At 37.8% G+C, this 10,224-nt stretch overlaps 1 protein-coding gene across 8 annotated transcripts in view; it reads right to left on the reverse strand.

Annotated features, from left to right (window-relative positions):
* The window catches only part of LOC123565984 (sodium/calcium exchanger 3-like), a 257,228-nt gene extending 254,188 nt beyond the window's left edge, over window positions 1-3,040 (reverse strand). For 5 of the 8 annotated variants that reach the window (XM_053550274.1, XM_053550288.1, XM_053550284.1 and 2 more), the window contains exon 1: window positions 2,916-3,036. The gene's annotated coding sequence lies outside the window, so the exon portion shown is untranslated. Of the gene's footprint in view, window positions 1-2,915 lie in introns of all 8 variants that reach the window. The other 3 variants (XM_053550277.1, XM_053550272.1, XM_053550275.1) reach the window with 1 other exon arrangement.
* Between the last annotated feature and the right edge of the window lie 7,184 nt (window positions 3,041-10,224).

Raw genomic sequence — 10,224 nt, forward strand, 5'->3', positions numbered from 1 at the left:
AACACAGGTTTCATGAACTGTGTTTGACGATTGTCACGCGATATCAACATGCCGAGAAATGATAGAAAATAGAGCGAGAAAGACAAAATACACGAATTCTTCGTCGATAGAGCTTTCCGAGGTGTGTAAATGTTTGCAGTTAGTGTATTTATTATCATTCTTAAGAACCATAACTTGTTTTACCACGTTCTACGGCTATTTATTGCATTTTACACCTGGACATGATCGGGTTTATATTTTACGACTGTGTCGGCATATATAAAATCAAAGGCCTGAATGGCCTGAGTCAGCTAATGATTGATGTACTGACAGTATAGTCTACCAGTTTCAGTTTGTTTTTAGTTTTTTTCTTAAAATTTCATAACACAGCTCGATATTTACCGAAAATATTATATCCGGATACAATTACACTTTTCTCCAGTTTGAACAATATATTTTACAAATTGTGATGATACAAAGACATTTAGCAGCAATTGGCAGTATCTGACATTGAAGTTTACGGTTAAATTACCTCTTATTTAAATCTTTTCATAAAAAAGTTGTTTCGTTTCGCCAAACATAGATGATCTACTTTCGATTTCAAAAACTACAGGAAAATACAATTTAATGTTTCGCCGATTTGTTTATTTCTCGAAAAATAAGAATTAAAATCATTTTTAATATCAGTAGTAACTAAACAATCCAGTAAGAGCTTCTTCTTCCGATAATTTATCCGTTTACTGACTGCAAAATTCAATCCACGCAAAGTTTATAGAAATCATACGATGCGTGTTTACGTTCAAAGTGGGAGAATTAAGGCTGATCGGCTATGTTACCTAACGCATCCAGACGATTCAGATTTTGTTTTTAAAAAAGCATTGTGTGCGTTTCTGTAATTTTATATACGTTTTTATACGCTTAGAAATTATTAGACATGCGTATTTGCATTATTTCTATACGTAATTTATGCTAATACGCATCTTATCTGGAGCCCTGCAGAGGAACTATTTTTTGTCTTTCGCTGGATGTTACCCCAGTGTTCGAATTTCACGGTAGTCCGACAGCCCGTGGCTACCAAATTTCAGCTCGGGCTACCGATTTTCCACAGGTACAAGCCCGACTGGGCTACCGAATTTTCCTCATTTGTTTAAAAAAAACATGCTAATTAAACGAGTACTGCATCGTGATTTTCCAGACTGAGAAACGCTTATGGAATTATTGGTTTTTGCACTCTTACGTGTTGACAATCAAACACGGTGTCAAAGACGTAACCGCAGCTCTAATTGGCTGAATACAATCACCTCTAGCGTAACGGATAATTTGATTAGCTTTCACACTTCTCGCGAAAATCTCACAAGTACCTGCAGTAGGTGGAGCTTAAATTATGCTATCAGCGTGTGTGTAATGTGTATTCAGCACTCGGTATTACATCTTACAAATTGTCAACAGTCCGAGTTGCAGTAATTGGCGAGTGCGGATCCGAAAAAATCGGGCATAACAGTTTAGATTTCGTTTTGGCAAGGAGTGTCATGTCCAATGCTTTTGGACTCTGACGTAGTCTAAATAATGAGACCCCGGGCAGACCGATTTTACATTTTGATATTTTACTTTGTCTACCTAGAGGCGGATATCGACAAGTCAAAATAATATAACGATATTCAACTCTCGAGTACAATTATTTGGACTAGACTCTGACGATGCTGATCTGGACTGGAGTATTTAGAGTTAAAATTTTTCAAAAGTACTGTACGTCTTTTTTATTACTTCAAACATGCATAGAGATGTCTGTAAAACAAAATGTTATATGGTGCAAAAGTTATGTATTTTAAGGTGTTAAAGTTCGGGCTAGTGAAATTGGTGTCGGGCTTGGAAAATTTTTAATCTGGTAGCCCGAACGGGCTATTGGAGTCCGATCTGAATTTCGTACACTGTTACCCAAGCTTTGTAAGTCTGCGCAATTCTTAAAATGCACATTTATGCTTAATGAGTTACATTCGAGAATTGCACAATTACAAGTCATAAATATGACAGATTACATCGTATATTGGTCATAGCAAAGGGAATTGACACAACTTAACTTCATTCATGCAGTGAACTGTTTGAAATTTGAGAAATCTAATTGAACTACATCACTTCACATGTTATTCGGTCCATTTAGAGAATCGTTGGATAGCAAGGACTCGTCAAAAGGCTTTCAGCCTTTAGCCGACTCAATTATAAATTACGGCTTTGTTGAACATTTTAAGGTGGGAAAAGTATACATTTTCAGTTAGAGTGAGCCTTTGCTCATGTAATTCAGTGGTTATGAGTCGGATATTACAAATATGTGGCGCAATAGATGGGGTACAAGAAGGTAGTTGACAAGATCGAAATTGGCCATGTTCCGCCCCTTGTTTATATTTATGTTATTTATGGATGATTTTTTTTTTCACATATAAGTTCTTGAATTTTCATCTAAGAAAAATTTTAAACAAAAAAAAATCCCCTCTATCATAATTTTTTCCCCTCTATCATAGCACGTGACGGATCCTTATGGTTAGCAACATAAAATACGTTTTGAAACTTGGGGATAAAACAAGTAAAATAGTTTGAGCTTATACAATTTTTATTCACGAAATTGCGCTCTGTTTCCTTACCATAACGGAAACTGGATACTCGAGGGTACAGGTAGATAGATTGAATAACAGATGTTTTTTTTTTTTTTTTTATTTCCCCCTGGTACGATTATTCGCGATTAGGGATGAATCCCCGGACACCCAGCACACAAACGGACAATCTACTTATGATCTACTGAGGCGGTCAACGGGAGGCGTTTTAGCTGAGAGATCCATAGCCTCTTCGCAAAAATATATCTAAACTGTCTCCAAAACGGGTCACTTGATGCTTAACCTCTATTTGAATTTGACAAATATTTTAGGCTATAATTTACAGATTACCTGATAATGATATTAGAAAAATCATTACAGAATTGATCATATGTTCCATAAGATGGACTTATGCAATTTGGTCTTTTCTTTCTTTCGAAACTTGTCCGCCATCATAACTTGCTGACCGACACAAAGACAGTCCGAACATAGCGTTAATGTAAAAAACTATACCATACTGTTGTGATCGGAATCCGGTATAGATCTTCCGGTCTCCGGGATTAAGATAAAAGTTTTAATATTGATTTTATTAAGCTTACACGTGTAGGGAAAGCACAGTCGGCCTAATGTCGGTAATGCAAATAAAGATACTAAAGATAATAGGTAAGTGTAGATTTCTCGGAAGCACAGAGCACCAAAAAACACAGCCTCAGAGCCACGCATTTGCAAAGTAGGCCCACAACAAAAAGAAGCTGTAACGGAAAAATATTAAAGACAGGTTGCTTCAAAAATCCAACAAGTACATTTAAATTTTGTGCAAAGTTTAGATAGAGGGGGAGGAAAGGGGTAGGGGTAGAAAGGTAGGGTGGGGAGGAGTTTGAAGGGGAAAGTAGAACAAGGATGAATACACAAAGGGAATGCTACGTTCCTTAATTACAGTTACATTATAATGTAAACCACATTAGCACAGATATTTATGTACCAAAGATCAACATACACAACCACACCCAACTAACTAACATAGATAAACAAACAAGTAAGATACAACAACACTGTAGGGCACCGCTGTAGACACACAAGCACACAAACGCACACATTTAAGCAGGAAAAATCAGTCGTGTACTGCCTTAGGATTCCGGCAGCCAAAATAAATGGTGGGGGTGGGGGGCACGAAAACTAATTAATAGTAAAGTAAAGGGAGAGGGGATGCCAAAACAAGAGCGCAATTGCAGGGGGGGGGGGGGGGGGGGAGGGAGATCGGGTGAGTGAGGAGGAGAAAAAAAACGCTAACAACAAACAAGACAACATACGCAACACAAAAACAAGACAGACAGAAAACCAGTTGAAAAAAGGGGCACCGCCTTGGAACGGTCAGTAACCTGTATAAAGGAAACTTGGGGTTTAAACGCGTTTAGGCCATGCCAACCTCACACTTACCCTATCCTCAACAAGTTAGAAAACACAATGTAAATAAAATCCCCAAAGTAACATATACATACACTTATGGCCATTTCTAACCCGACACCTATATAATGTCATGTAATTTGATTATTTGTGAACGGAGTTTCCCCTTAATTTAATCATACTTGATTAATATAGGTATAAAACTTAACAAATAAAGATATTACTGTAAAAATCACGGAACAGTTTGTACGTCATGGCTTTCACAACATGCACTGCCTTATCGGAAGCACGTAGCTCCGGATGTCAGACCCATTGGAAAATATTCCTCTATTCCTGAAAGCTCGGGCAACCTGTAAAGAAAATAATACTAAAATTTCATTGATAAATGTACATTTGTTAGGCATTTAACTAAAAATACAAATTTTCAAGCAGGCACTATCTATATGTAGCTAACTGCATCAAAGTACGCAGTCTGAACAAATATTTAAGATATCATTTTCTGAAAAAGGGTTATTTGAGCTGGAAAAGAAAGATCCTGGGTAAAATATCTGGAAAAAATGGAGACAACTCCGCTTAAGGACACGTCACGGCTGAGATAGTTTAGCATTATTGCAATACACAATCGGTATTAAAATTGTGTTTCCAATACATGTGCTCATCAGATAAATCCTCAATATCTATGTGAAAATAAGGGATGTGTTTTATAGGATTGCAACACTGTGAGTTGCTCTAATTAGTGACAAATGGCTGAAACAATAGGAATTGGTACGTGATTTGGATAGACAAAACGATAGTAAGGTAACAACATATTCTTATATTGGTTTTATTCACGAGTTGTAAGCTACAATATAGAATACCCATTTTTAAGAAAATCAACTGGAAGTTAGAAATAGCAGGGAAAAAAAATAATTAGGTCATGAGTCATCATATACCTGTCAAAATTTGTCATTATTTTTCGCGAGCTGTCAAAAATATTTTTATCTCTCTATTCTGCAAATACATTGTTTTTGTAAGTATCTTGGTCGGATTGTAGTGTGTAACTTACTTTACATTCCACATAAATGTATGTGCTTGAAATTGCTTTGTTGGGCTCACCGAAGTCACGTATGAATTTCTATTGTTTTAGTTTATTGTCTGTTATAAAGATACCAGATCTCAATATTAAGATATAAGAATTGTTTCTTTCTGGTAGACAAAGGAAACTATTTGGTTGAATCATAGCATAACGGTTTTTGGAAAGAACTGAATATTCTTCGGTTTTTTATTAATCACCGGAAATTCAAAACGTGACATCACCTACTTTATTGTAGGCTTAGGTGGCTATGTACATAGTACCTCATGCAAAGCATGCCTTTTTTACATCTAGGTACGAAACAAATCATGCAGACTTCGACTTCGACGATGTACTCTCCAACGCCTCTCTGGACATCGACTGGAGAGTGTTAAATGCTGCACATGGCAGAATGAGAAACGCATCTTCAACGTGTATGCCAAACGTATATATACACTGTACAGTCTATTCTTCACCTAAGCAGAGAGTCCGGGCAGCGGCTGGACGGAAGACTTGAACGCGTCCAGGTTCGGCGCAGATACAACAGCGATGAGAAGAGCATTCTAATAATTAGTAGCAATTACTGTAAAGATCAGCACTTTGAAAATAAAAATATGTAAGACTTACTGCCCTGGGGGAAATTGTGACATTTTTGTGGTGAATTTGTCAACGAACAGACGATTTATTTTTCAAATGTTAAAACCCACAGAATTTCACGAGGTAAAATTTGTTGAGAAAGCTATTGCTGGAAAGAGAATGATCTCTGCTACCCGTATATATGCGTCAAAGTATGGGAAAATATCTAGAAATATGAGAAAAGCAAAGAAAACAATTTCAGGACTGTTAGATGCATGACTTTGTTATCATGTATAGCAGGTAACATAGATAGCTTACTTTTCTATTGCACTGGTGTAACATGGACAGAATTATGATTGTCAGACGGTATTCACTCAACAGTTTGACTCTATAAACATATTGGTTTCCCTTGTGTAAAGAGGGCTTAGGGTAACTCTCTACATTTGTATTATAATTTATTGTGAATAGATTCATTTTGTAAATATTTGCATTCAAAATATCGTTATATAAATGAAATATGATTTACTTACGTGTTTGAGTGAATGTCCGTCTTGCAACATGCCGATTACGCGACCGCACTCTGGGATATTCATCCTATCCATTACAATTTCAGGGTGGATAGAATTCTAGAAAACACTAAATGAAAATGAAAATCGACATTTCCTCGTGCAAAGTGTTGAAATCGTGCAAAACAAAAAGATTGCGTTTTGTAACCTTAACTCCGGCTTCCATATTTTAGTGCTTCTAGTATAAGAAAAACGTGAGTTCAAGCTAAAACAAAACATAATCAAAAATTAGACAGGTCATTTTGTAAGTAGAGAAATTTTGGTTTGAAAACGTGTAAACACGAATGACCTGGTAATCGAACTGTAGTTTCAAACTGATACATTGAACCATATTCTACAAGATACAAGAACATTTATTCAACGTTGGATTTAAAACACAAAACATTAGCTTAAAGCTATTGTCCGACAAACACAAGTAAATAAGCTCAACATAAGTAAAAACAGCTGTAAGGAATCACAAACATGTTAAAGCACATTTTTAGCAACATAACACATAGCTTACACTAAGAAAACAAGAGCTGTTTATAAAACATGTATGTCCTCATGATGGCTTGTCCCATGTCAGTCATGTCATCACCGTGACCATCTAACCCCCAAAACAATAGGGGTCATCAACTTCATAAGCTCAATCATGCTATAATATAAAGTTTGAAGATACTTTGTCAAGTGGTTCTCAACGTATTGAATGGAACCTGTTTTCAAGGTTCAGGCCCCTGTGGCCTTGACCTTTGACTTACTGAACACCAAAAATAGGGGCCGTATACTTCATTAAGCCCAATCATGATATCAAGTTTGAAAGTTCTTGATGAAGTGAATCTCAAGTTACCGTGAAAAAATAGTTTTCACTGTTCAGGTCCCTGTTACATTGACCTTTGACTTAATGACCCAAAAATAATAGTGATCACATACTTTATAAGCCAAATCATACTATCAAGTTTAAATGTTCTGGGTCAAGCGGTTATCAAGAAATTGATTGGAAACTGTTTTCAGTGTTCAGGTCCCTGTGAACTTGACCTTTGACCTACTGATCCCAAAACACAATAGGAGCCATCCACTTCTTATGCTAAATCATGTTTTCATGATTTAATGTTCTGGGTCAAGTGGTTCTCAAGTTATTGAGCGGAAACCGTCTTGTAGGTTAAGGCCTCTGTGACCTTTACCTTTGACTTACTGACTCCAAAACAATAGAGATCATTTCCATTATAAACGCATTCATGCTGCCAAGTTTGAAGGCTCTGGGTCATGTGGTTCTCAAGTTACTGGGTAGAAATTGTTTTCAAGGTTTAGGACCCTGTGACCTTGACCTTTGACATTCTGACTCCCAGAACAATAGAAGTCGTCTGCTTTATAACCCTAGATATACTTTTAAGTTTGAATGTTCTAGGTCAAGTGGTTCTCAAGTTTTGGGCGGAAACCGTTTTTGACCAATTGACACCCAAAAAGATATGGGTCATCAGTCACACCGAGTCTCAACGTAAGCGTTGACCGGTGGTATAATTACGTGCGAGCAGGTCGCTTTTTGCGGTTGTTTTCACCAGTCAAGGTAATATTTTCCTTCGCAGTTTTTTTTTTCATTTTTAAAGCTTTGTTATTAAGAATTGGCCGAGGATGACCTACAATGGAGATGTATTGAATTTTTCATGTCATTTGTATTTTTTTCTAACATTCAGGAATATTCACTAAAACACGTATTTGGATACCATACCGACGGTCTCTATAGGAAAATATCTTAAAGGTAGTGTGATAATGTTATGCCTCTTTAATGAATTAAAGAACATGTTTCATATATATGGGTACAATATTTTATATTTACAAAATAAAATAGAATGACAGTCATTTTAAAATTTATACATTTAACAATTTATGAGCAATAGGAAATGAATTAATTTCCATATAAAGCAATATGAAACTGAATTCATATATATTCAAGCTATATCTGTTTCTGTAAAGAAAACAGGAGAACACATATGCAATATTCCTGCACACTGTATGAATTGAATTTTTCAGAAGTAATTCAATATACAATACAACATTTTTTAAAAGATAAAATGCTGGACTCCGTCTGTGACAAAATTACACATAGTACACAACCTCGTTAGATTTCGGTGCTGCGGAAATAGGGGCCACCCATTCACCATACCGTACAGGAGCTCTTCGTGAACGAATAGGATATAGTGATCTTTGCGGACGGACGGTTCCGGCAGTATCAACGCTAGCTTGGTCTGTAATTGACTGTATGGGATCCGCTGCAGGGATTGAGTTGGAGGCAGAAAGTTCTGGGGCCGGAAGTTGTGAAACTTCAGGGTTCACACTCAAAGAATGCTGGAAAGAAGAATCTGACCTCACTGTTGCAGGGACAAAGAATGATTCTGGTTGGCCAGGATTTGTCGATAAGGACATACGTCTAGGAGCTGGAACTGGTATCTGTCTTCCAGTAGATGTAGAAGTGCCAGGCGTAGTCTTTGGTAATAAACCTGGCTGATTCGTAGGTCTATGGTGTGGAAGTCTGTAACGCTCTACTTCATTTTCTCACTCAGAGCTGTCAGAACTGGAGACTGGTTTGGGTTCTGCCAGAACTGGAGACTGGTTTGGGTTCTGCTGGATGAGTCTGCCTGGTCCTTCTAGGGGGAGTCTTGGCTGTATCTTTGCAGATAGGGCCTGTCCTAGATTGTTCAGGAAAGTCCACTGGAACAATGTTGAATCGAAGGAGCATATTCATTTGAAGGATTCTAACTGGTCCTTTGCCATTCTCAAGTTGTACCCGGTACACTGTATGTCTGGATTTGGCGTTGCTAGTGCAACATAAGTGTCGCGATCCCATCTGTCTGCTAGTTTGTGTGTCCCTTTTATGCCAACCTTCTTCACCAGCACCCTGTCTCCAGCTTCTATGGTGGTTTCTCGGACGTGCTTGTCATATTGGTCCTTGTTCTTAGCGGCTTGTTTACCGGCTTCTCTAGCAGCTGCTCTGTATGCAAACTCCAGCCGGTTCTGGAGTTTGGTTGCATATGTGTTTGGTGTGTTCTCACTGGGGTCTTGTAGATCAGTTCCAGTTCCTGTAGCGTCAACCTTAGCAGATGTTTTAATGTAGGTTAATGGATTGTTGTCTGTCACAACTTTGAATTCATCTCCACACAAATAATCGTGGATTTTATCCGTGACGCTCCATTTGAGTGCTAAAAACTCCAATTTATGGGCCGGGTAGTTACGCTCTGGGGGCCTTAATCTGCGTGATGCATAAGCGATAACACGCCTCCTTACCGTCTTGTACTTGGTATAAGACTGCGCCTAAGCCAAGAGACGATGCGTCTGTATGCAAAATAAAAAGCAGCGAATAGTCTGCGTAAGTTAACACTGGTGGGGATGTCAATCGGTCTTTGATTGTATCAAATGCAGTTTGTTGAGCTTCGCCCCATGTCCATTCTGCTGGATTCTTGTTCTTGGACATTTTGGATTTCTGTGAAATCCTTTGTGTTGAATCCATGTCCTTCAAGTAAGGAATTCAAAAGTTTTACAATCTGGGCGTAGTTTTTCACAAATCTGCGATAATATCCCGTTAAACCGAGAAACTGACGAAGGGATTTGACATCTGTACAAACTGGCCAATCCTTAACAGCAAAGACTTTGCCTGGATCAGTTGAAATACCTTGGTCTGAAATTACATGACCTAAATAAGTGACAGACTGTTTGAAGAATTCACATTTTAAAGGCTTCAATTTCAAATTGTGTTGATCTAGACGTTGAAAAACAGACTAAATTCTAGATATGTGTTCCTCGAAAGATGAAGAAAAGATCAAAATGTCCTCGAGGAAGATTAAACATTCTCGCAGATGCATATCACCCATACATTTTCCATGAGGCGTTGAAATGTGGCGGGTGCATTTGTGAGTCCATAGAATAGAGAAAAGTGGAAACTTCACAGGTTGCTCAACACGACAAAAAACGAAAATGTTGCAGGCTCGGTCATAGCCCATACGATTCCACTCGTAAAATCCGAGGGCTCCTACGCTGAAAGCTGTCTTGGCTTTGTCCTCTTCTTCTAATTCTTCCTGCCAATATGCAGAAT

The sequence above is a fragment of the Mercenaria mercenaria genome, chromosome 8 (genome assembly GCF_021730395.1).
Source record: "Mercenaria mercenaria strain notata chromosome 8, MADL_Memer_1, whole genome shotgun sequence".
In the NCBI taxonomy this organism is placed as follows: Eukaryota; Metazoa; Mollusca; class Bivalvia; order Venerida; family Veneridae; genus Mercenaria; species Mercenaria mercenaria.